At 42.5% G+C, this 26,123-nt stretch overlaps 2 long non-coding RNA genes across 3 annotated transcripts in view; one reads left to right on the top strand and one right to left on the bottom strand.

Annotated features, from left to right (window-relative positions):
* Positions 1 to 1,691: 1,691 nt before the first annotated feature.
* LOC112649843 (uncharacterized) overlaps positions 1,692 to 26,123 on the bottom strand; it is a 35,276-nt gene continuing 10,844 nt past the window's right edge. For both annotated transcript variants that reach the window (XR_004803786.2, XR_004803784.2), the window contains exons 2-3: positions 7,514 to 7,683; positions 1,692 to 6,813 (exon numbers count right to left, since the gene is read on the bottom strand). This is a non-coding gene — a long non-coding RNA (uncharacterized LOC112649843). The remainder of the gene's footprint in view (positions 6,814 to 7,513; positions 7,684 to 26,123) is intronic.
* LOC118350287 (uncharacterized) lies at positions 12,968 to 25,176 on the top strand. The gene is made up of 3 exons (XR_004803791.2): positions 12,968 to 13,179; positions 22,841 to 22,906; positions 24,671 to 25,176. It is a non-coding gene; the product is annotated as an uncharacterized LOC118350287 (long non-coding RNA).

Here is a 26,123-nt window from a genome sequence, read left to right as displayed (position 1 = left end):
CTCCCACCGGAAGCCCACCAACATGGGCATTTGGGGGCATATGCGTGGGGGCTCAGATTCCTTTTCAATTGGCTTCATGTGCCTTGTGCTAATGTTTACTGCCTGCTTCTCAGAAACTTGTTGCAGAAGTCACCAGGGAAGACTAAGGTATTTTTCTTACAAAAGGGACAACATCAGAAAGGCTTAGCTATAAGCCTTCGAGAGGAATTCAGAAATACCTGATTTCTCTCCCAGTCCAATCAGGCTCACTTTACCTCTTTTGCCTACTCCAATCTTTACCCTGGCATCTGCCACCCACCTGCTTAACCCACCTTCCCAAAGTTCCATGCAATAGCTTTTGGTGCCAGGACTCCTTGCCTGGGGGCTCCTCTGGCCCCTTTTCTTCTTGGTGCTGGACATGATGCTTAGGAGAATGAACTCAGGAGAATAGGGTGCATTCCTGCCAGCACACACCAATGTTCCTACCAAGAATTTGGATGTTAACCCTTTTGAGGGTGGCCGCAAGGCTGGTGGGGCTTTGCTTTATTAAATTTAGCAGAAATTTATGTTAGAGTAAGTCTCAAAGACATGGGGTTTTCAAAGCCAGGGTCGTATATGTAACAGTCACCCCCTAAATAGTTGTTGAATCAACCAATTTGTTTTTTGTGGGTTTTTAAAAAAGATTTTATTTTATTATTTATTTGAAAGAGAGAGGGAGAGAGAGAGAGAGAAAGAGAGAGAGGGGCAGACTCCCTGCTGAGCATGAAGCCTGATGCAGGTCTCAATCCCAGGACCCAGAGATCACTGACTACCGACTGAGCCACCCAGGCACCCCTGTTTTCTGTTTTAAGAGAAATTATTAAAATAAAATTTAAAACTCCCTCTCCCCCCACCCCTCTCATACCGAAGAAAACTTTCACAAGTAAGGGCTTATCGCTGTCTCATTGGTGACAATCTCATGTCAGAGCTACAGAATGGGCCCTCACTTCCCCAGGCAAGGTTTGGAGCTGGGAATTCTCAGAGTAGCCTTAATTTGACTGGAAACATAACATGCCTACATGTGAGCACAGCATATTGTACCATGATTGCTCCCCCAATCCCAATTCACACAATTTCTCTGGCTAACACGTGCAAGTCTATTTCTTCCAAGGGGGGACATTACAAAGGAAAATGAATCAAGAAATTGCTTTTGGAAATGGAAAGAGATCTTTAAAATGTTGGTTCTGGACTGCACACCATTGAGACAGCAATCAAAGGTGGCAAAAGCTTGACTAGTGGTGTTACAAGTCAGGGCCACTCTTACTACCATGTAATTCCATATTCTAAGGTAACAGGTTTCATTTCATCTATGTCATTAACACAGTATTCTGGGAAGCTGACACATTATTAGCCCCATTTTACTTATGCCAAAATTGAGGCTCAGGGAAATTAAGTGGCTTGCCCCAACACTCAAAGGTATGGACCAAAGCCAGCGTTCTCATTTTCCTTTGAGAAACGCTGTTCAGCATGAACATATTTTTATGTTTAAATAGCAGCACTTATTTGAATATCCTTCCAACCAGGCTTTGAAGTCCTTGGTGGCGATGATGATGATGACACTGATGATGATGATGATGACAATGGAATCCATTTATTTTGATCCACTACATTTCAAATATGTACTATGCCTGAATGTAATGTAGTCTCCAAAATGACCCTGTAAGTTAAGGTAATATGATTAACTCCATTTTATTAATTAGGAAAAGAAGGACTCAGAGATGTTGATTAACTAGTCAAAAGTCACACAGCTGAAAAACAGCCAACTTCTGATTTGGATGGTGCTGTGTGTATCCTCAGTAACTATTAGATTTCGCTGAACAAAATATTTGGTTCCAAGGCTTAGGCAAACTGTTTTCATGTCTTTTTCCCTCTACAGCTCAGATTTTCTTTCTCTTCATTTCTCACAGTGGGCATTTCCACCTGCTACCCCATATAATATTTTGCAATGTGAAATTAACTAGTCCCAACACAGAGTTGACCATCTGGAACATAAGGCACGAGCTGCAAAGGAGGGCAAAATGTAAGCTTCTCTCTCTCTTCCTCCCTTTCTTTCTGTCTCTGTCTCTCCCTTTCTCTCTTAATAGCTCCATTTGAGGCTTAGTACTGTCCTACCTTTGGCTTCTCAAAGATAGCATAGATCAAGGCCACTAAGAGAGACGCACCTATTTACTTCAGTAAGCCTCCTTGTAAATGATGCACCTTTTATACGATGCAGCCTTAGCAAAGTTGGCTGTGAAAAAATCAGCAGAACAAAGAAATGTAGAGTCATGCCTCAACCGCTGCAATTGTTCATGGATCATTCCAGATAAGGATTCATTCTTTTTTTGAAATTGCGGGGTTGCTCAGGAAAATCAGGAAAGTTGTGTTTAGCTCTCACATTGGAAACACACTAGCTGTGTAGCTCCAGGCTATGTAATTTTACTGAACATACTTCCTCATCTATAAGATGGAGATAATGCTATTCTACTTTCTGCTCCTAGAAGGATTAAAATATACTATTCTGGCAAGTAGAAGGTCCTCAACGAATATTGCTTTCCTTGGGGAATATGTGGAATATAATTTGGCTTTATCTCCAAAATGAAAGGTTATAAAAACTGTGACCATTAACTCTTAGACTTGTGTCTTAACACAGGGAAGCATTCAGAACTTATTGGTTATGGGGGATTCAGTTTACCCTTTCACTAACCACAGCAGCCCAGCTGTGAGGACCAGCCTGGGTGCTTTACCACCTCTAGGCCCAAAAGTGGTGAGGAGAAGGAACCTCGAATTTAAATTCTAAGGTCTGGAAGAAGAGTGTCACAGAGAGAGACCATGTTGGAAAGGGGCAGTAACCTCAGGTGAAAGAACTAGGGGAATAAATATCCCGAACTTTCTCTCTTCCCTCCCTTCCATATCCTGCAAGGGTCTTCCATTGGACGAACTTAACAAGAAGCCCAAAAGCAAGGCTTCCAGGGAGCACAGTAGGGTGAAGAGGGGTGAGCAGTCTAGAGGGGTAGGGAAACCAGGGAGCTCACCTTGCCTAGCCCATGAGCCCAATGGTCATGCATCTTCAACTTCCTGCAGCAGCATTTTATTCTCTTTTGGGTCTGGAGTCACCACCCATTCTAGAATAGCTGCAAGTTCCAGGTATGGGGGATGTAGGATAATTGGGGCGTGGCTGTCGTTTTATGCAGACTTCCAGGCTAAATCGTATTTTTAATCCTCATTCCATTTTCCTTCCTTTCTTTAATTTACTGTGGTCTGCTCTACATTTTATGGAGCTATTTTAAGCATACACAGGAGATCTTCTTGCCATACACAGGGAACAATCAATGTTCTCACTTAATAATTCATTCTTTCATTAAATGCCCCCAAGTAATTAAATAAAACATTAATAAATTCCACACTGATATTTGCTAAAGTTTTGTTTCTAGAGAATTTTACCTGTTGGAGGATATGCTGGGACCATGCTTCACTATTATGAACAATGAAACAAGGAAGCCTTTACAGCATACAGTCACAAAGTCCTAATTTCATCCTAACAGTTATCAAATGCCTTCTGAGATACTTTATGGACGTTGCATCCAATACTGAGATGGCTCTAAGAAGTTTTAAAGGAATCAAGGTTCAGGGAAGCTCAGTGTCTCACACTGGATCACATCAGGCAGAATGAGACTCTGGGTTTGTCTGGCACCAAAGCCTTGCTCTTTCTGTTATTCTCTGGCCATTTAATCTTTCTCATGCTTCTATGGGGAAGTAGTTGATATGGAAAAAATATCCCAGTAACTCACAGAGTTGTCCGTATTTAACTGTGTGAGTAGATATGTGCGAGTGTATGTGGGTGCACATGCAAGAAAGAGAGAGAGAACCAAGTGTGGATTTCAGAAGCTTGAGAAACCACCTCCAAGGAATGTTCTGAATGGATGAGAATGAGGAAGGGGAGAAAACTGGCAGAAAATAGAATCTTCTGCTCTCACCTCATTCCCTTGAGCACACTTCCTCAAAAGAAGTTCAGCCAGCATTTTTCCACCAGCCCAAATGTTTATCTAACCTCTCCAAAGAAGCCCACCCTCACTGAAGGTGATGGTGTCCTGGCCTTGCTATGAATCATTAGGAGGCACAAATGCTCCTGAAAGGGCTTTCACACTAGTACTGGGATCACATTCCTTTACAATAAATTGTTCTTCCGATGACCTCCCTGTTAGCACGTTTCTGATTGTTTCACATCATCCTGTAATATACTTCTTTGCTTTCACATTAATTTTTTTAAAGGTGTGGATTGATGCTAAATCTCCTGAAGGTCCTCCAAATGCTAGGATAGTCTCTTTGCTTAGAGAGAAATGTGCTCATTTCTGTACACATCCCCACTGCTCCCCAGCCCACACCCTAGAGAACTTCTCTGTGGAGTAATGGTCCTATCGGTCCCTCTGTGGTCTCAGTAACCCCTGACCCCTGCCCCTCCCTCAGACCCACAGCCAATCAGTCATCAGGTCTTGTTGGACATATGTTGTGAATGTCTTCCTCCTTTCTCCAGTGACCACCATAGTTTAAGCCCTCATCCTCTCCCCTTTGACACACACTCCATGAAGTTTTTTGCATGACTGAAAAAATGAACCATTTTGAGAAAGCATCTCTTAACCACCTCTCCACTCCCTATCCATGTTCCACTGAGTCACTAGCATTAACTTTGAAATATTTAGATTTGATCATTACAAATGCTTAAACTACTTCCAAAAGTCTCCCAATTGTCTAAAAGAATATTCCAAATACTCTAACCCAACATGACAAGGGCCCCACCCTCCTTGTCAGGTGCTCCCCGCAGCCTACCACATTCCTTATTCATTTATGCCTCCCTGCCTTTGCCCACAATGTGCTTTCTCCCACAATGCTTATCATCCTACTTCTCATCCCACCTCCTGCATTGGCGTGAATACGTGGTGAAGATCACCACTACGCTAGGAAGACTGATTCAGCTATAGCTAGAGGAACAATATCACTTATTATACATGTGGCCAGTAGGGAGCACTCATGTATGGGAGGTGGACCTAAAAACGTGACCCATCCTTCTCCAGGCTCAAGTTATCTGTGATATTTCCTATGTTGCTGTAGGAACAAGGAGAGGACAGGCCTATGTCCATGGGCTCCTACAGTGACCTAATTCTTTGTTAGTTCTTTCTGGCTTTTGATAACACAACCCTAAATTATCATGCCAGTGCCCAAAGGAAGGGGCAGAGGGTGATAAAGGGAACTGGTGGGCAACATCAGACAGAGGGACACAGAAATTGATGCACTTCTTGTAAAATTGCTATCCTGACCTCCTCCATTCTTTACTGGAAGCATCCATTGGAATGTACATGGGATCGGCGCAGACTAGAATAGTTCAAATGTTGTTTACCTGCAGAACATTTCCTTCAAAAGAGATCTTGGGAGCACTATAAGAATAAGTCAGATAGAAATGCAGCTGGTCAGTGCAGGGGAGCGAGAGTACTTTCTGGCCTGCCCAAATCCCTCTCCACGGTGGCCTGGGAAGCCCCCAGGGTTGGAGCCCAGTTGGAAAGCCCCTGGAGAAGACCAGTATCAGATGGGTCTGGCCATGAGAGAGGACTGACTCTCCCCCAGGCCAGAAGGCCCAGTTGGGGAGGGCACAGGAGGTCCCATTACAAGCTCTGGTTGAGTTTTCTGTATTAACTTTTCATCGAAGAGTTCTAACAAAGCTGTGTTTCTTTTACCTTTGCAGGTCCCTTCCTTGAGACGAGACTATGGCTGCATCATTTGTGGCCTGCGTGTGTTGTGTCTGGTTCCCGTGGTTTGTTTTCTGGCTTTGAAAACGAAACCGTTCATGGCTCAGAGATGGAAAGCAGACCACGGTTTGTCAGCAAGGCCATTCGTCATGTCCCCCAGAGGGGGCTGTGAACTCCTGCAGCCTTGTGCTCTGCCAGCACGCAGACCACCCATGTGGTGGAGCTCGGAAGGCCACCAGGCAGTGCTGGGCATGGGGCTCTGCTACCCAGCTGGCCTGAGGCCTCAGCCAGCTCCCAGCTGCCCCCCAGGACACAGGTCTGAAATCATCCAGTGTAATGGTCCTTGGAGACCACATTCCACCTGGCAGTCCAGGTCTCTTGTAGGGTGAATCTGAGATGGGCCCAGGGTAAACTTGAAAAAAGGTCCAGCATGACAAGAACTTCTCAGATCTGCCTCAGAGCAGAGCCCAGTGAGGAAATCACTTTACTGCTCTGTTAAAAGTTGTTTGGCTATGTTTAAGCTGAACTCTTTTGTTTTTTACTGTTCTGCAGAAAGCTAGTTGTAAAATGCTCTGACATACAGCAATACAGCAAAGAACTTCTGTTAGCAAATGTCTGCACCTGCTGGGTGGGGGGATCGAAGGAGACATGTGGAGGCATCCTTGGAAAGAGGAGTTCTTGAGGCAGCTGTCCCGGGCATGCCAGCACTTCTCAGCAACTCTGCCTGGCAACTGACTGAAGATGCAGTGGTCTACGGTGGCCCCCCAGACCTCTGGGGCTGGCAGCTTGCAATCTGTGCTCATCACAAGTTTCACAGGTGACGATTATGCAAATTCCTTTGAGAACCAGGGTACGGAGGCAATGCTGATGACAGGACTCCATGTCTGGGGAATGTCTTCCATGGGAGCCCAGCAAGGTGCTCTTGTCTCCAGGCAAGCAGCCCTGGCTGCCTCCAGAGCTGACAGCAGGGCCACAGAAGAGGAGCCCGTTGGCTTTGCCAGGTTGTATCAAGACTGAGCATAGAGCTCAAGCCTCCTGAATCCATAAAAGACTGGTGCAAACATCCCATGTCGACCTGGAGAAACAGCATAAGACAAAAGGGAAACTAACTGTAATTGGGCTGAGTGACCAACAAGTTGAATCTAAATGTATTTAAAGCCTTGTTCCCTCTGATGCATTTGTTCATTTTTTTTTTTAATTTTTTTTTTAAATATTTATTTATTTATGATAGTCACAGAGAGAGAAAGAGAGAGAGGCAGAGACACAGGCAGAGGGAGAAGCAGGCTCCATGCACTGGGAGCCCGACGTGGGATTCGATCCCGGGTCTCCAGGATCGCGCCCTGGGCCAAAGGCAGGTGCCAAACCCCTGCGCCACCCAGGGATCCCCATTTGTTCATTTTTATACCGAGTGATCTCTGACTTACATTGTAATTTTAATAAAGATAAAGCTATAATAGAGAAAGCATGGAAGTATGTGTTTTCTGGCTTTCTCACATCTGAACTACTGAATATCCTATCTCATTTGTCCTAGGCATATGAATCCAAGGTGCTGTACCATTCACCCAGGGCACACTCCCAAGTGCTTCCCTTGCAACTACATGGCTACCAGGCCCACAGTTGATCCAGACCCCAGAATTGATCTGACCTTTCAGGGCTTCCCAGAACATTACATCCCGGAAGTAATAATAATCCTAGCCCTCCAGTCTCTCTCCGACTGATCCCTGCCCAAGAAAGCCCTCAGACCAGGCCTGTGCTCCAGGGACTGGTTGGGTTACCAGTTGTCCCAGACCATTTGGCGCTTTGTCAGCTCCCACACTGGATGGTGACTCCTGAGTCAGATTTCCCAACTTCATGACTTCAGCATGTGTGGCCGAAGGGACTGGGCAGTCATGCTCTCCACAACATCTGGCATGCTCTGTCTCTTGGGCTTCGTCTTGCAAATTTTCTAAGGAAAAAAAAATCCTAATTATCTCATTTTTTTTTCTTCCCATTGGGTACAATGGTGAGTTTTGGTAGGAGGAGGGGATGTTGGAAAAAAAAAAAAAAAAGCTCTTACTTCATCCTGTGTATTATCTGTTTTTGAAATCCAGTGATAAAGATGTATGTGGGAGAGAGGAGGGCTTTTGGGTGGAGGACGCATTCCAAGACCTAGTGGCCTGAGCAGTCAGTCAGCCAGTCATATGTTACCACAGATGATTTATATGAATACGATCAGTATTCCCCAGACTGGGGGATGACCATCACTTACTGTGGCCAAATCTCCTTGGAAAAACAAAGGAGAAGAGCAAATGGCACTATCAGTGTGAGGAGAAAAAGAGAGTTTAGAGAGCAAGTAAATGATGAAATGGGGATTAAAAAAAGTAATAGCCAGAGGGAAGAACCAGGAGACAATTCTCCACCTCACAAGAATTAGTTTTTTCTGTTTTCCTGATAATCTCTCTTACTTTTAAAAGAAAAGATATCTTTCTTCATTATATTAATGCCCTAGAAGTGCTTTGCTGCATCAGACATTCTGAGAACTGTTGATTTAGGAGTCTCTCTTATGTTGGGATATACAACTCCTAGTCGATGTCTGAAATTCATTTAGACTTGGTAAAGGCTCAGTGAGTAACTGGAATAATGAATATGAATTTTTTTAAATTACCTTCACTAGTGAGGGAAGTTTTTTGCTTTGGGGACAAAATAGGTTAAAGTGAGGCCATCACTGGCTTCTTTTTTTCTTCATTTCTTATTTCCCTCCTTTTTCTTAAGAGAGTAATTTTTAAAGAAGATAAAGACCACCAAGTGGCAAGTAGCTCCCCCACTCATATTTGTGATCATCATGGAGCCTTGGTCTCAGGCATTCTTGAACAGAGTGTCACATGTAACGAGAATCAAAAAAATGTCTTATGTGGATACAGGCAATATCCTTGGTGGTCAGCTGATAACTCGGCATCAATGCCACTTCCTGCTACATTCTCCTCTGTATCACAGTGGAGAAGCCTGGAAACACATTTCTCAGAAATCTTCCCCTGTATGTTCGGATGCTGGGATCTGCCTCTCAGAGGTGCTTGCACAAAGTTTGGAAGCCTGAGCTCTCCCTGGAGACTTCCAGGAGATGCGTGGTCAGTCAGCAGATGCGAAGGTTTCCAAGAAAGCTCTGGAGAATCACCTGCTCCAGAGTTATAGGCCAGTGCAATTCCTGGAATTGAAATAGTGACTTCAGGGCAAGCTTTTGAGAATTACCCACTCCAATACTGCAAGGAGCTGAGATCAGCAGCAGCAGTTTCCTTTACCTTCCAAAAGTTTTGTGAGCTTCTGGTTCTCTGAATTAACACAATTACTGCTTATACCTAGAGTGGCTTCTATTTCCCTGACCAAGCTCTGAAAAATGCAGCATAGGAGTGGGATGAGATCAGTTAGGGAGGAAGTGTAGATAAAGAGGATGAGGAAGCATGGAAGCTACCTCCTACCTCCCCCTGCCTGGCACTGCCCTCCAGCTCCATGGGGCCAAGCCAGGTGGCTGGTAGACCACCTCTGTTGCTCCTCAGGGTTAAATAAAAATGGCACCCAGGACTACAATTTACTCTTTCCCTAACTTAAAGCAACAGTCTTTAAGTATCCTGCTTTTCAGATTTCAAACATTAATAGCACAACTTCTGGAATATATTGATTCAGAGTTAAAAGGAACTACCATGTCCAACACTCACTCAATGGAATATCCCGTAAGAGCAGAGTAAGTCAAGTAGAAAAAGAACATTTTGGTCTCTTTAGTCTATCATTAATCTCAGCAAAATCGACTGTTTACTCCTGAATACAATCCCTGCACATGCACACATGTGCGCATGTACACACACACACACACACACACAGGCACAACATGGTAAGATCACCAGAGGGAGGGCTGAGCACTGCCAGTATATACAGACACTCAAAATTCTGTTAACTGAATGAGTTCTCAAAATCACAGAGAGATTCCAGGACATAGGGTTTTCAGGACAAAACAATCTCTTAGATGCAGAAAGAACATTGAAACTTTTTACTTCTTCCATGGGAAAGCTAACAAACACCAAAAGATCTTTCCAACACCTGAAGCTAAAGAGGCTTCTTGTTTACAGGTTATGAATTTCTGGATCTCTAAGAAAGAAAGGAACGTGAAGCTATGTCCTAGAACCACTCCCACCCTTGCCCTAAGAAGTATTTAACAACATAGAAACAATTTCACAAGTATGCCAGCCAGAGTACCCCAATAAACAGTTCCTTCTAACAAAGAGTTATTTAATATCTCCACAAAATATTAAAACATCAATGTCAAGAGCAATACATACAGTATTTTGGAATTACCCTAGAGTGCTGTCTCAAACTTGGTTTCTTCCTGTGGTAAAAGAGAGTAGAACGTGGAAGCTCAGAGTTTGCTCCCTTGAACTGGCCACTTGTAATTTGCTTTGTAACTTGGGAAAAATCCCTTTGCTCCCTTCAGTTGCCTTTCTTCAACTGTAAAACACAGATAATGGCATGTACCCTCCCATCCCCTAGGACTGTTGTGAGGATAGAATAATAATAATGTCTTAGAAAATAGGAATACTTTGGGACACCTGGGTGGCTTAGTCTGTTGAGAGACTGACTCTTGATTTCAGCTCAGGTCATGATCTCAGGGTCAGAAGATCGAGCCTGTGGCAGGGTCAGTGATGAGTTGGCTTGAGATTCTCTTTCTCTCTCTCTCAAATAAATAAGTAAATAAATAAATAAATAAATAAAATCTTTTAAAAAAGAAGTAAACGAAATCAAATATTTTCAGCATAGAAACCATTACTAAAATCTTGTGTTCCTGATTATAGTAACCCTATGTAATTGCTCAGATTTTAAGTTATCAACTTTTAATGACAAAATAAAAACCCTTGGTAACGTATTATTGTGGCGTGGGAGTGGATAGTGATTTTATTCCACTGATTTACAAATAGTAAATCTGCAACCATGCAACATGGCCATTGCACACCCATACTTACAAATGGGAAAGTCCATAGCAAAATTGGAATGGCAACAGCTGGTCTGTGAGTATGAGATTGGAGTGGACCATGTCCTCACTAATAAATGTCAGCTTGATTTGAATTACTTGCTAAAACACAGCATAGACAAAGCCAAAAAGGAAAACCAAAGCTTTCTCGATAAAATGGAATCCCAGAGCATAAATAAAAGATTCCACCTGAGAAGAATGATTTATTATCTCTCACTCAAGAAAAGGATGCTCAGTCCATTCTATGTGACCACATCTCTTAAGCTGTTTGCTACTGGTTTATAAAAAGCTCATGCATGTGTGTACACAAGCACACAGACACACACATACACCCCCCACAGACTTATTAGTTCAAATAAAAGAAAAACTAGAAGTTATACATTGGTTATTTGAAATGAAACTAAGAAAGTTTATTCTTTTCAAGAATTGATACTTCTTTGCCCCCCCCCCAAAAAAAAAACAAATTACCCAACACCCAGGTCAGAAACAGTGAAGAAGTTTACATTGGCCAAAGAGAACTTGGGATTCAGGCCACCAGAGGTTACCAGTCCTTTGGCATTAAAGCAAGGCTGTCACATAAGAAAAAAGACTGAATGTCTAAAGCTTGTAAATGCATCATACCAAGCATGAAGATGTGCATGAATTTATTCTGCATCAAACTAGTTTGGACCATATATGATTCATGTTCTTATAAACTATAGCTATCTGATAAATGCTGGAAATAATTATCATTTTTATTAATATCATTATCAATATAATTATCATGATTATTATAAAATAATAATCATTTTATAACATTAAACCCTTCATTCTCCAAGTTCTCCAAGCTTCAAGAAATATTACACGCTGTGAGAATGTTTACATTTTTGTGAGAAAGATACCAAATACCTTTTCTATGAGCAGCCATCTAGAAATGAAAGGCCATAATGTATTTTTTCCTTTTTTTAAAGTTATACGTTGAACTATTTTCCAACATAATTTAGGCAGTTTTCCAAATCAACATGAGATTTTTGAGGATTTTTTTTAAAGGTTGTTATAGTTTTGTTCCACTGTGAAGATGTGATCAGCTCACCATGGATCACCACTATCCTATCATTATGATAAGTGGAACTATTGGGATAAAACAGTACATCAGTGGAGAAGTCACTTGAGGGCTCAATGATCAACTCTGTCTTCCATTTAGAAAAGCTGATCGAGAAAAAGCCAATATTTCATTTACATTATACAACATAGCTGACAACCATTTAAAACTTTGGTTTTCTCTCATGCAAGCTCACCTAAGGAGCTCTACCATAACTGGCAAGAATAGAGATTCATATTTTCTTAAACGTCTGTTTGACTCTCACTTAGAATGAGAATGTTTGACTCTCAGAGGTATAAATAATGAAGAAGTCAGGAAGAGTAGGAACACCTCTGTTGCTCTGAAATTCTCTCATTTGGCCCTTCTGCATGTATTGGCTTTATCTTCAAGCTGGTTTCCTTCATGATCGCAACTTGGTTGTCAACAGCATTTAGGGCTGTATTCTTCCTTGTTCATGTTCATCAAGCAAGAGACAAAAGCTCTCTCCTACTTGTGAAATAAAATTTTTTCCCTTAAGTCTTATTTGGCCACGTTAGTCCCATGGCCAACCTTGGATCAATAGTTGCCAGGAGACCATCAAGTGTGAAATGTCATAAGCCCTGATTCCCTAAGTAATGACCAGCAAAGGAGATTGGGTTGGTATCTCTGGCTGAACCAGGGATTTAATCCCCTGAAACCAGGGACAGAATGAACCTCCCTTGAGTTATTGGGCTGCATTATATGTGGTGATAGAACATCTGAAGAAAATCAGATATTTTGTTAGGAGAAAGAAATGGAAAATGAATGCTAGAAAATGACTGACAATGTCCATCTTAGAACTCAATGGGCTTACCAGGAAAAGTGGTATGAAGAATTTTGCCACTAACGGTGTGTCTCGAATTTATGTGGGGTGGTGGTCCACCTTTAATAGAAAGAGATGTTTCTAATTATAACTGCGTATGCTTCTACCTACCCCCAGGAAAACAGATTCTAATTTCCTTAAGAGAGAGGGCTGCAAATAAGTTCAAATAGCCTGATAAAACTTTATCAGAGCGTTATAAGAACTGTAAAATCAATTGAAACAAAGGCATTCCCCATATCAGCAAAAACAGAGATAGTAGCTACTCATTCAGAACAACAAGAAATTGCAGGAAGAATATAGTGAAATAACAGCCAAAAAGCCCAAATGCTTTCAAGAAGACAAAATCACCCCACCATAGGAAAGAAGGAGACTGAGGTGGCTTTGGGAGTCAGTATTTCTATTAGATAGAACTCCTAGCTGAAGATGTGAAGATAGCTGCTAAGAACACTTGCTGAGCCCTGCTTTCTTTCCCAAGTGGAGAACAATGTTTCCTATTAAAGAATATCTTCCAAGAACATCCCCAAAGGTAAGTGGATTAGATTTCCCTACTCACTGTACCACTATAGGCAAGCTATAGAAGAGGAGACCTAGTAGCACCCCTCTTGGGTAGATCAAACTTGATCTTGGGTAGATCAACAAGGCATGGCCTCTTCACCTGCACATGCTTCAGTATTCCTATTTTGGAGCTAGAGAAAAGGAGAAAGGAAGCAATTAAGGACCTTACAAAAATCAAAGAAAACTATGGGCAAACCAAATTTTTTAAACTGGAGTATAATACACACCAACATACACACACACACACACACACACACACACACACACACTACTGCCTGAAATTTTCATATCACTAAGACCAAACTGCTGGGCTGAAATCATCTTGAATTAGGTAGAAATGATAGAACCCAGGAGACTACTGCCCACAACATACTCCAGTGAAGAAATCCACTATACAATGATAAAAGGCCATGTATTATAGAACAAGATTCAAGCATTCAAGCAACCCTGATAGTCTAAAATGCTGAGGAGAAGAAAACACAACAAAATGATTAGGGGTGAATGCAAAGTCCATTATTTCCATTGAAAGACTCAACTCCACCAACAGAGGGATACCTGCTTAACAGCTATGAGTTTTGATTGGGTCTGTCGGTCGACCTCAAGTTTAATATGCGATCATTAGTGTAATGTAACTTCTTTAAAAATCAATATAATATTTAGATCACAGAAAGTGAAAACTTCACCATTTTCCAATTGGATCAGACCACATCTGGGTTTCTGGATAACTGTGGTAAGTTAATGGTGATGCTGACAAAGTAAGGCATATTCAGAGGAGGGTGCCTGAGAGAGTAAAGGCTCAGGTAGCCATGTCATAAATGTAAGAGAGAGGCCATGCTATAGTGTTGGAAATAAAGTCCATTTGTGTTATCCAGAGAGCAAAGACCGAGGCAGCAGACTTGACTCATGTGTAAGAACAAGAGGACACCATTAAGTACCCTATATCACATGCATGAGAGGCAAGAAGACAGACCCTAGAGCCAGTGTGCCTCGGTTTATATCCTGACTGTCACATACTGACTCTGCAACCTTGAGTGGGTTGATGAAACCCTCTGCGCCTGTTTCCTCATCTGCAAAACAGGGGTAATATCAGCCCTATGCCATGGGATTCTTAGAAGGAATACATGAGTTATAAGAAAAGTACCTAACACTGTGCCTGACAAATCATAAGCACTGTATAAATCTTTGCTGTTAACACAAAGAGCCAGCTTTTTCATAAACAGAGATGTCATATGTTTTGGTTTTCTAAGGCTATTACAACAAAATAGCTTCTGGGTTGCTGGGAATCTTTGGTGTTCTTTAGTTTATGGAAGCATCAACCTGATCTCTGCCTTCATCTTTGCATAGAATTCTCCCTATGCAAATGTGCCTGTCTCCATATTTTGCCTTTTTATAAGCAGGCCAGTCATTTTGGATTAAAACCCACACCAATGACCTCATTTTAATTTGATTATCTATCTCTGTAAAGACTATCTCCAAATAAGGTCATACTGTGAGATGCTGCAGGTTAAGACTTCAACATACGAATTTGGAGGGACACACTTCAAGCCATAATACCATGTCACTGGAGATCTTAAAAAAGAAGCCAGATGATCAGAAATGTTGCTGGTTTCATCCTGCAATGCAGCTAATTGAGGACATGCTTTTACAAAACAACTATAGGGTCAAATCAGGACTCCCAGCATGCAATTTAAGGTACAATAAAAAGCTTGATTTCCTAGCCCACAGGCCTGACTTGGCCTCACAAATTACAGTGGTAAAAGGACAGAGCAATATTGCTGTTACTCCCTTTGCCCATTTTCCTGTAGAGATAATAGGGGAAGTCTCTTCCTATTACTCCCTCAAGGCTGCCTTCTGGCTTCAGCATTCTTTTCATTCCACAAGTACCAAGCTTTCAACAAAGTCGCACCTGGGGGAAATAATATTCTATCACTTCTCCATCTTCATCTCATTTCATCCCCCCAACAATTATAGAGACCACAGAAATCATATAGTTTCATTCTTGTGTCCACATGAGAAAACTGAGAAGGTAAGCTTTTAATCTGAGGTCATGTAATTAATTAATGGCAGTGCTATGATTAGGTTTAAGCTTCCTGATAATCTATCAATTGCAAGTTGATTTATTGAGCATCTCCTATTTGTTGGCACTGTGCAAAATATTAAAGATTGAGACCCGCTATCAGTTCAACCAAATCCCTGAAACTTCCAGCATTGAATTAGAAGCGACATCACTCCAGGCCAAGTGGACTCCTGTCCACTCTTAACTAAGCCATGATCATCAAAGCTCTCAGGACAGTTTTTTCTTTATTTTGGCATAATTACATGTGGACCACCCAAAGGCCTTCACTTCAACCTCCTACTGTAAGTAACATTTGGAAATGTTATTTCTCTGCTCCTTGCTAGAACTGATCCCTCAATATTTGCTATTCCTCGGCAAGTGTTGGAGACTGTGTTTTGTCTCTTCTTTCTCCTCCGACAGACTCATACCTTGGAGAGGATGGTACTGTCATTTGAATTGGGCATCTTGCCACAGAAAGCGACGGTTTAATTTTCCCGGACTCTAAAGCCACTTCTACTCCTTAAACTCAGGTTATCAACAGGAAAAAAAAAAAAAAAAAAAGCAGGTTGTGCCGTCCCCATTTATCCAAGGGCAGCCTTATTAAGTGAATGTTAGCAATCAGGTTTGTTATATAGCAAACAACCAAAATACAAAATTTCAGGGGAAATCAACAAACAGCTGGGGTGTTTTATTTATGCGTATGAGGTTTTTGTTTGTTCTCACACATCAATGAGTTGAGAGAGGTTCAGCTACTGATGTGGTCTGAACTTGGCTGGGCTTGGTTCCAGCCTGTGGGTTAGTTTAGAGCTCCTCCACATGTCTCTCACTTTCCCTGGACCAGCACTTACCTGAGGTATGTTCTTTCGATAGTAAAAAAGTAAAGTACAAGAGGGCCAACCCAATCTCACAAGTACATTTCAAGCCTATACTCACATAACATCCACAAACCTTCCATTGACCAAAACAAATCACTTGGCCAACCCTAAAGTCAAAGGGTGGGGAAGTACCCTGCACCCATCATGAGGCCATGTAAAAGGTGTGCAGGTGTTACACTACTCCAAAGAAGTGGAGGTCAGACCTCTAATTTGACCTGCCCCAGTAAGGCAAAAGACTGCTTCTTCAGCTTGTCCATGATGGCTCACCCACTATCACTCACTAGATAACCTCCCTTCCAGCAGCACAGAGCTTTATCTTTGACCATGGAGCTATCTCACCTTTTCCTTTCCTACCCAGATTCCATGACACCTCTTTTTCAAAAGCAGTTCTTCACTTCTCATGCTGTTTTATTAAAAGCTTTCTGGCAGGCTGGGAAGCTGAGGAATCCCACCTGCATCTAATATATGATAATTTACTAATGCAACCCAGCACCGTAAGCTTTTTTCAGCAGGTTGTTGGTTGCTTGTTGCATTGTTGTTGGCCAATTTCCAAAAATCATAATCAGAAAAGGAAAAAAGAAACTATTGAGAAGATGATTATCCAAACATCTGAGCCATCCTCCATCCTCCTGGTAATGAATCCATATTGAGTGAGACTAGCATTTGGAACAATAACATCAGAGGAAAAGAAAACGAAAGATTCTCGTTAAAGTAAATAGGTCCTACAAGTCTATCTTTGCAGACCCACAATATGGAGTCAGAGATTTAGTTGTTCACACCTCTCTCATATTTTCAGAGCCATTAACCAGGGTGGACTTGTCAAGGTTTCAACATTGTAATTGTTTAGCTCTAAATTTCCCTGCTGGCTTGGGCCTGAGGTTTCCAATAACCACAGGCAAAGGCAGAAGTCAAAATAGATAGTGGATGGAGGAAGGGAAAGAGCCCAGCATCAGGATTTACTGAGGTGGGAGGGCCGGGGGTGGTGTGGAAAGAAGGTAAAGGCTGCCAGAGGCAGAGCTGCTGAAGAGCAGGGCACAGGACCATGACTTTTCACTTTTCACTCTCTCAAACTGTAAGTAAGCTTTCTACTTCCCAACACAATGAAAACAAGCCTGAGCTGATGGTTCCTTCTCATATAACCAACCTGGAAGAACCACAGAAATAAGAAGCAAAACTAGATTTGTGAAACTAACATAAAAATGATGGGGAACCCCTTGGTAGACTGAATATGTGTTGGGGACCAAGCTGGGGCAGTGAAGTGAAGTGATGAAGTGATGAAGAACATGTTGAGGGGAAGTTCTCAAGTTCTGCTCCTGACCACATTACCTTTGGAGAACAACTGCCTGCTCCACTGTGGAAAAGAAGCTGGCAGTGTCAGCCAAATGGGAGGTGGGTCAAACCAGGGCAGTGCCAACATCCTGCTGGGTGAGGAACTGATGAAAAAGTGTGGATTGGCCAGCTGGCTTTGAGCACTCATTCCTCTACCTCCTCCGTGCCCCTTCACCTCAGAATTGGTGGATCACAATTAAACGCTGTGTTCTTCAAATTGATTTTGACTTCCACTCACAATAAGAAAACACATTTTACATGGTGACCCAGCATGTATACAGCCCTGTACAAATGAAAGACAGTTTCAAAAACAACATGCCTACTGTTGGGATGCCCTCTATACTTTTCAACCTAGTCTAGTCTAGTCTAGTCTATTCCAATCCAATCCATTCTGTTTCTTCTCCCTCTCCACCCCTCATTATCCTCCTCCTCCTTTCTTTTGTCCATCCCTCCTCCCTCCCCACCCCACCCCCATACTCACTACATTGATTAAATTATCCATAGAGATAATTTCCTTCCCAGGTTACTTTTTCAGAGCATCTAAAGGAAGATTCTGACCAAAGTTGTGAATTAATGGAGAGACAAAAATTGGGGTGGTGACCTTGAACACTGCCTTGAAGGTCACGCCTGCCTCTCTTCTAGAAGCGGAGTTTGAACTTCTCCATCAGTGGAGATTACTAGACATAATAAATATTACCCCTAAAGGAAGAAACAATTTTACTATAAAATGCTATCCTCAGACAAATTATGACTTCTATCTGGATACTCAATAGACATATTCTCAAGCAGGTTTTAGCAGGTTTGCCATACAAAGAATTATTTAGAAAATTCAAGTAAGAGGTACTTGGGTGGCTCAGTGGTTGAGTGTCTGCCTTTGGCTCAGGTTGTGATCCCAGAGTCCTGGGACTGAGCCCCATGTCAGGCTCCCTGAAGGGAGCCTGCTTCTCCCTCTGTGTCTCTGCCTCCCTCTGTGCATCTGTCATGAATAAATAAAATCTTAAAAAAAAAAAAAAGAAAATTCAAGTAAATGTAAATCCGATAGACTGCTATAAGAAATATGGGAAATAAAGGAATTCAAATAATTTAGTATAATTAATTGTTACCTAAAAAATTAATAAGCAAAGAAAAAAATGTATATCCATAATAACCCAGAACAAAAGTTTTAAACAATATCAGCAAGGGGATGGCAGAAAGGGATGGATAGCAAAAAGATATGAGAACGTGTTAACATGTTCAACTTGTTCAATGTGAGATTATAAATGGATGATAGGTGATAAATAATAGAAAGATGATAGATAGATGGAATGTTGGTAGATCTGAGATAGCTAAGGGGATAAATAAAAGTATTTTAGACAGAGCTAAATAGATAGACAGAGACTCTTATATTAGCTAAAAATGGTTTTCTCTTACATATCAACAATATATAGTCTATGAAAGAAATTAAAAGAAAACACAAAGTTAAAGGATGAAAAAAAAATTCAGGGAAAATATAAATCAAAGGTCCGAGTATCAATTTTAATATCTGACAAAGGAAATCAAGGCAAAAAAAATAATATCAAGAACAACAGGGACACCTGAGTGGCTCAGTGGTTGAGTGCCTGCCTTTGGCTCAGGGCATGATCCCGCAGTCCCAGGATCGAATCCCACACTGGGCTCCCTGCATGGAACCTGCTTCTCCTTCTGCCTACATCTCTGCCTCTCTCTTTATGTCTCTTGTGAATAAATAAAATCTTAAAAAAAAAAAAAAGAACAAGCACAAACAACATAACCATCATTGGGATATGTGAACCTCACAATATAAATTCAATATATATGAAGTAACAATGATTAAACTAAAAGAAATAGAAACAAGACAGCCTCCCTCCCCCACCAAAACAAGCATAAATGATGTAGTCACATTTGCCCTTACAGCATTTGATGGTTTCCTGCTGTCTCCAGGATAAAGTCCAATATCAGGGCTTGAGAGGCCCTATGTAATCTGGCCTCTTTTACCTCTCCATCAACATTCTTCATACCTCACTCTCTTCAACAAGTTCTGTGATCTTTTTGAATTTATTTTTATTCTTCATATGTGTCTTCTCTCTCTTATTCAAAACCATAATGTTTACCGTTCTAACTGTAACATCTTCCCTGCCTCTTCACCTGCCTATCTCATATTTATCTAAACTATGGTAGATTAGATATTACTTCTTCCACAGAGCCTTGAAGGTACTTGTCATTTCATAGCACTCCACTCACTCATAAATTTCCTGTTTGACTGCCTATCTACCTCACAAAATTGTAAGCACTATGAGGAAAAGACAGTGTCTCGGGTCGTCACTGATGTACTTCTAGTGCCCAGGACACTGAATGACAGAGAAAGGAATTGAAAAAAGTATTTGTATAGTAACCGAATCCAAAGGGGGGAGGGGCATTTGTATAGTAATAATCCATTATTACTGGATTATATATAATCCAATATAATGGATTATTTTTTTATTTTTTGTTTTTTAAAGGATTTTATTTATTCATTTAGAGAGAGAAAGAGAGAGAGCATGCAAGCAGGGGGAAGGGCAGAGAGAGAGTCCCAAGCAGACTCTGCACCAAGTGTGGAGCCCCACGCATGGCTTAATCCCATGACCCTGAGACCACAACCTGGGCCAAAACCAAGAGTTGACCGCTCAACTGACTGAGCCACCCAGATGGCCCATGGATTCTTTTTTTTTAAAAAGGAAATTAGCTCAACTTCTGGCTCAACATGGCAGAATTAACATGTGCATTCATTTCTGTTTCTGCCCCGTTTCTGCCCCCCTCACAGAAAACTTCACTAAAATGCCAGTAAATTAATTTTTTGATGAATATATCCTCTAGAACAACAAGAAAGTTACTGGAGATAGCTTATTAAAGTCTATAAAAGATGAAGCCAGAATGAATGGTGTTAGTTGGACATGGAAACCAGTAAGAAGCAAGATCAAAACACAAAGAACTGGAAAGGCTCAGTAATTGAAGGCACAGGGTGTTTCAGAATACAGGGGTTTGACTATACAGCTAAAAACAAGTAGATTGATTGAAGGTCTTTATGAAAAATGCAGACACCTTGCCACCTCCTCATCTAGCCCAGTGATACCAAGAAGCCACCCTATACCCAAGCAAAAGAAAAGATGTTTACACTGTGGCTAGATTGTTCTAGAAGGACTCAGAACTTAGAGACAGGTAAGGCAGAGAGTAGAAGTGAGCCGCTATATTGAAAACAAGATTAAATGAAATTTTGAAACCCATCCCTAGTTACTTCCCCACTTTGTTTGCCCCATCTCAGACTGGTGACTGGAAGGGACAGTTGCTTGCAGAAACTGACAACTCCAGTAGAAAAGTCTATCCTTGTTGATGATAACAAATCAACTGCCACAACATGATTTGGTGAAGTCCACCAGTCCTACCTTTGCACCTGCAGGTTTTTCCATTAGCTTCTGGTTCCTGATTTTTTTTTTAAGATTTTATTTATTTAGTTCAGGAAGAGAGTGACAGCATGAGCAGGAGGAGCAGACTGGGAGGGAGAGAGAGAATCTCAAGCAGACTCTGCACTGAGCACAGAGCCCAATGTGAGGCTTGATCCCTGGACCCTGAGATCATGACCTAAGCTGAAGCCAAGAGTTAGATGCTTAACTGACTGTGCCACCCAGGTGCCCGTCCTGATTCTTAAATATGCATAAATATAAAATATTTCTACTCTTAGGCACTTGAGGAAAACTGCTAACCTAAAAGAAAGAGACCAGAAAGGAATTCAAAGACAAGGCAGGAAACAGAACAAATATTTATTTTTAAAAAATTATTAATATTCTAAGAGAGATAAGAGGAGATTCTATACCCATGAAACAAGAGCAGAGTGCCTGTAAAAAAGATTTTCAGCAAATAAATAAGAGCTATTGGAATTTAAAAATATAATTGACAGCTTCTCTGTGGGCTGGGACACAATAATATATGTAAAAATAAGCTGTGTTTCACCCAAAATTGTCTGTTTGCTGATCTTTGCTCAGACTTCCTAAACTATACTTGAGTATGCAGATGCCTTTCTGTGCAGGGTGTGCCATCTTGGAGAGGAGGCAGCAACCCTGGTCCTCCTTATCCACCCACTCTTAATTCCTCATTGTGGTCTTAGTCTCAGGCCCAGTTTTTGTTCCAAGCAGTGTCACCACTGCTATTCCCAGAGACCCTCAGGCAAATAGAGATCAAAATAGTTGTGTGCATAAAAGAGACTTGACTAGAAAATGACACAGACTTAGAGAGGTCAAGTGACCTGACCAAGATCACATAGATAAGGGACACAGACAGTAAATCCTAAGTTTCCTGATACCTCCCATTTGTTTCCTCATTCATTCCTGGTGAAATATGTAACAGTGACAAGACTTATGGAGTGTTCCTGCACTTAGGGAGCTCACAATCAGGTGAACAGAGAATGAAGCAATCAAAACTGTTCCAACTGATGCTGAGCTGGAACTGTCCTCAGGAATAATGTCCAAGAAGGGTGTTTTGCCTGAATTGAGTCCTAGTGGATAAAGATGAGAAGGGAAGGAGATAGGGTCAAGATAGAGGTGAGAATGACTACTGTGCTTTAAGGGATGGCACTTCAGTGGTTCTTGAAGTCTGGACAGCCAAGATCAAATGTAGTCACAAGAAGAGTTGAGACTGAAGCATCATCAGGGAAGAACCAGATCTGCCAAGAGCAAGTATGCCATGCTAAGGAGCCTAGACTTCCACCCACAGCCAGACAATATATACACTTTCAGAGTTTTGATCAGGTGAGTGACTCTTTCCCACCATATAATCCATTTATTGATATGGATTCCAAAGGTTACAAAAATATAAGAAGGGAGAGACCATTGTGAGGTTGGTGATTAGGCCTGAAAGAGGCAGATGATTTAGGTGAATGGAAAAAAAAGAGGGAGGACCAGTTGGAAAAGGAGGCAGTAGCACAAAACAAGGTTGAGAATGAGAGTGTTGAGTACAAGGAACAACCATAAGAACCCTCTCTCTCCAGGAAATAATAAAAGACAAGGAAGAGGGTAGGACGGGTAGGGCCAGTTGAGGAAGACACCAAATTGAGGAGGTTAGACATGGCTCAGCATGTTGGTGCTACTCCAAACTTTCTCCCCAATGATGGAGGAAAAGGAACCCCAGAACTCTTGGGTAGTAGTCAGACGTAGACTTCAATAATCTCAGAACTTCTTTGAAATCTATGGTTCATCATACAAAACATGAGTTTTGTATTCTACTTTACAGAAGACTGATATAAAAGATGTGTTTAATTACTTGCTAGTTAAAACACAACTTCCTATACCCCCAAGAAATCCTGTAGGAAACTAGTAGTCTAGAAAGATGCTCCTGTGTCTTTTCAGGTCTCATGAATGCCAATTCCTGGGGGACATGAAGATGCACACGAGTGAGAAATCCAGTTTCTTCAGGTGAGCTGTGAGGTGAAAGAGGTATTTGAGGAAGCTAAATAAACTGGAGTGTGTGGCAGTTTAAAATGAGTGTTAGGAAACCAGGTAAGAGGTTCTTGATATAACCATGATGAGATTTGAGGCCAGAGGTTGGCAGTGGATGGAGAAAAAAAATGACACACACAGAGAAATTTTTGAAGACTTGATGGATGATTCAATATGAGGGCAGGAAGAGAAGAAGGAATCAAAGACAATTGTGACTTTGAACTAGGGGGACCAGATGCCAGGGCTGAAGAGGAGGATATTGAGAACACACCAGCTGTGCATGTCCCTGTGCTTGAAGCACATGTGGAAATGTGTCATAGATGGCTGGACTCAGTGAATAAGACCCAAGGTAGAAACATGAAGGTGGGCATGGGGCTTATTTGCATTGAAGTCATAGTTGACACCACAGGGTGGTTGGAAGCCTGAGTGAGTAAGGGGAAAGAAGGAAACACAGAAAGTTGGGGGTCTCAGCTTTAGGAGAAATATGTAGATGAGTAGTGGAAAGGGAGAGAGGGGCCTCCAAGCAGGAAAGAGGAAAAGGCATATTGACCATTAGATACTACACTTCCGATTACATGTAGCAGGAAAAAACTGGATAACGAAGAAAAGGGGGAAATTCCTTGGTTGGTGTACCAGAAGAGTCCAGGTGTAGACCCTGACTTCGAGTATGACTAGAGTCCAGTGCTCAGATGACGCCATCAGAACCCTGTCTCTCCACCTTGTCACTCTTCCTTTTCCAGTGGCTTCACTTGGAGGCCGACCTTCTCATCATGACAGCCCCCAGAACCTCCACGCTTTTATCTTCTCATCTCAACAACCTCAGATGAAAGAGAACTTCTCCAGCCTCAAAGTTCCAACAGAAATTTCGAACAGAAGTTTCAGATTTGGTTCTGATGGGACCATCCTAGTGCATGGGCCCATCCTCAAACCCAACACGCTGGCCAGAACTGGGGCAGCCCCCCCAAGGGTCTGAACCCAAGCTTACATGAACTAAGCCCTGGGCAATGGGGCTTCCCCAAATGAAAGATGGTTATGGAACTTCCATAAAAGGAGAGAATGGATGTTGTCAGAGAGGCAGAGAGAGGGTCCACTGGGAGAGGGGAAGGTTTCAAGATGCTGCGGGTGGAGAGTGGCCAAAACACACACCTCCATACAAAGGCCAAAATGGGGGCAATCGAGACCCCACTGCACCGAGATAAACAGGAAATGGGGTGACACCTCTCCCCTCTACATCTTCACCCTGCCTTAGTAGTGAGTCTGAGGACAGTGAAGCCCCATCCCAGCTGTCCTCCCTCATGGTTCCCAGCCTGACACCCAGAGCCCCGGAGTGCACATTGTCCCCATCACTACACCTTTCCAGAACTATGCCATAGCCACTCTGGTTGAGGACCACCAGCCTCTCTGGCAATGAGAAAGTCCCTCTGGCTTTAGAAAGCAGCTCTTGTAATATGAGAGCCAGGTCCTTCCTGGCTGGACTTCCCCACCACACACATCATTCAATTCCTTCTTTCCCAGCAGGTGAAAGAACCACCCCTCCTCTGTCCTTTGCCTCTGACCCACCAATTGTTTGCTGAGGCAGGACCAGTGACTCTCCTTGGATGGACTTCAGATTTCCAGTTCAGCCGGGGCTGCTAGGCTGAGATTTAAGCAAGGATCCTGAAGGGCTCATGTTATATGAATCATCTCCCTAGCGCCCGGAGACATCAAACCACACTTTATCCCTCACTCTTTCTTTGCCAGCCGCTTCAGCTCGTTGGCGTTTAAAGCAACATCCCTGGCAGCAGCTCATCTGGAACATCCTGGCCCGCTCCCCTTTGCGTGATAGTGAGCACCCTTTACTGCAGAGAGCGATGAAGAGAGAGTCGGATGGACAGATGGACAGGGAGAGGGGAGTCCCGCAGACGGTACCGATGAATATGGATTTGCAGCATCTGCGGGGGGAGGCGGGAGCCATGGCAATCAAGTCCAATGCTGCAGGAGCTCGGATGGACCGACAGGAACTCCCCCTAGGAATCCGAGTGGGCTCTTTCTTGTGTGATGTTTTGAAGCATGTCAGCATTCCTGGGCACTGTCAGCCTCCTCCAAATGACCCGAGAGGGGTTGTGAATAGCAAGTTCTCACCGCCTTGGGCTGTGCGGAGGGAAATGCTGGGAATACTGTTTTAAAGGCTTCCTCTCGCTGTGAAAATCACAGCAGAAATACCTCATCCTCAGCTCCCCATGTACCCTTGAAGATCAAGGGGCAGATAAGCTAATCTATTATAAATTCTAATACAGCACAGTTCCCTGACCAGAGCCTCTTCTTCGGTGCCCCGAGCATTTGCCAATACTTCATCCAAACCAGTTCCCTTCCTGGAGGCCTCTCTCTGTTCCTCCCACTTGTGCCAAGAGGCACCTTCTCTATGCCTGTGCTCTCAAAATGCATCCATGCACGCGGATATACACACATGAGCACACATGCACATGTACACACACACACAAATAAAGCTGGACCCTGGTCTTCCTTCCAGATTTATGACCCTGCCTTACTCAGCCTGCCTTAAAATGATTATTTTTCACTCTCAAAATGTTTGAATCCCACAAAGGGATGCTTAAAAACACCAAAATGGTAACACACATGTGCGTGCACACACACACACACACATGCACATATACAAACACATGTCAGGGAGACTCTCAAAGCTTTTCTAGGAGATATTTGTTTCTGAAAACCTGTCTTGAGATTTCAGCCTCATTCCTTGCTCCATGCAGGCCTAAGTCTCCAGTGTCATAAAGGCAAATCCAAGGCCAAGAGCAGCCACTTCTCTGAGCTGCACTGTTCATTTCCTGGCAGCCAAGAAGTCCACCTTATTTGTTTGGAGACCTCATACAGCCCCTTCAATACCTGTTCAGTCTTAATTCTCCCTCCTATAAAATGGGCCTAATAAAGACCACCAAGCGTCAGGCTGTAGGGATTCAGATATTAATATTGTCAGACCCTTTTGAAAATGAACACATGATGATCACCATTCCACCCTGGCATTCTGAGCCAGGAGCGTGGCAGGGCTCAGTCTGACCTCAAGACACTGTCTGGGTGAGCAGTTTAAGAAAGGATTGTAGTCTAGTAACTGGGTATGAGAAAAGAGGAAACAGCCCCCCAAAAACTACACTTCAAGAGGGAAATACTGTATGATTCCAGATTTCTACTGTACATA

The sequence above is a fragment of the Canis lupus genome, chromosome 11, assembly GCF_003254725.2.
Source record: "Canis lupus dingo isolate Sandy chromosome 11, ASM325472v2, whole genome shotgun sequence".
Taxonomy (NCBI): domain Eukaryota; kingdom Metazoa; phylum Chordata; class Mammalia; order Carnivora; family Canidae; genus Canis; species Canis lupus.
Note: the sequence above shows the minus strand (reverse complement) of the source record. Positions and strands in the feature narration are given on the sequence as shown.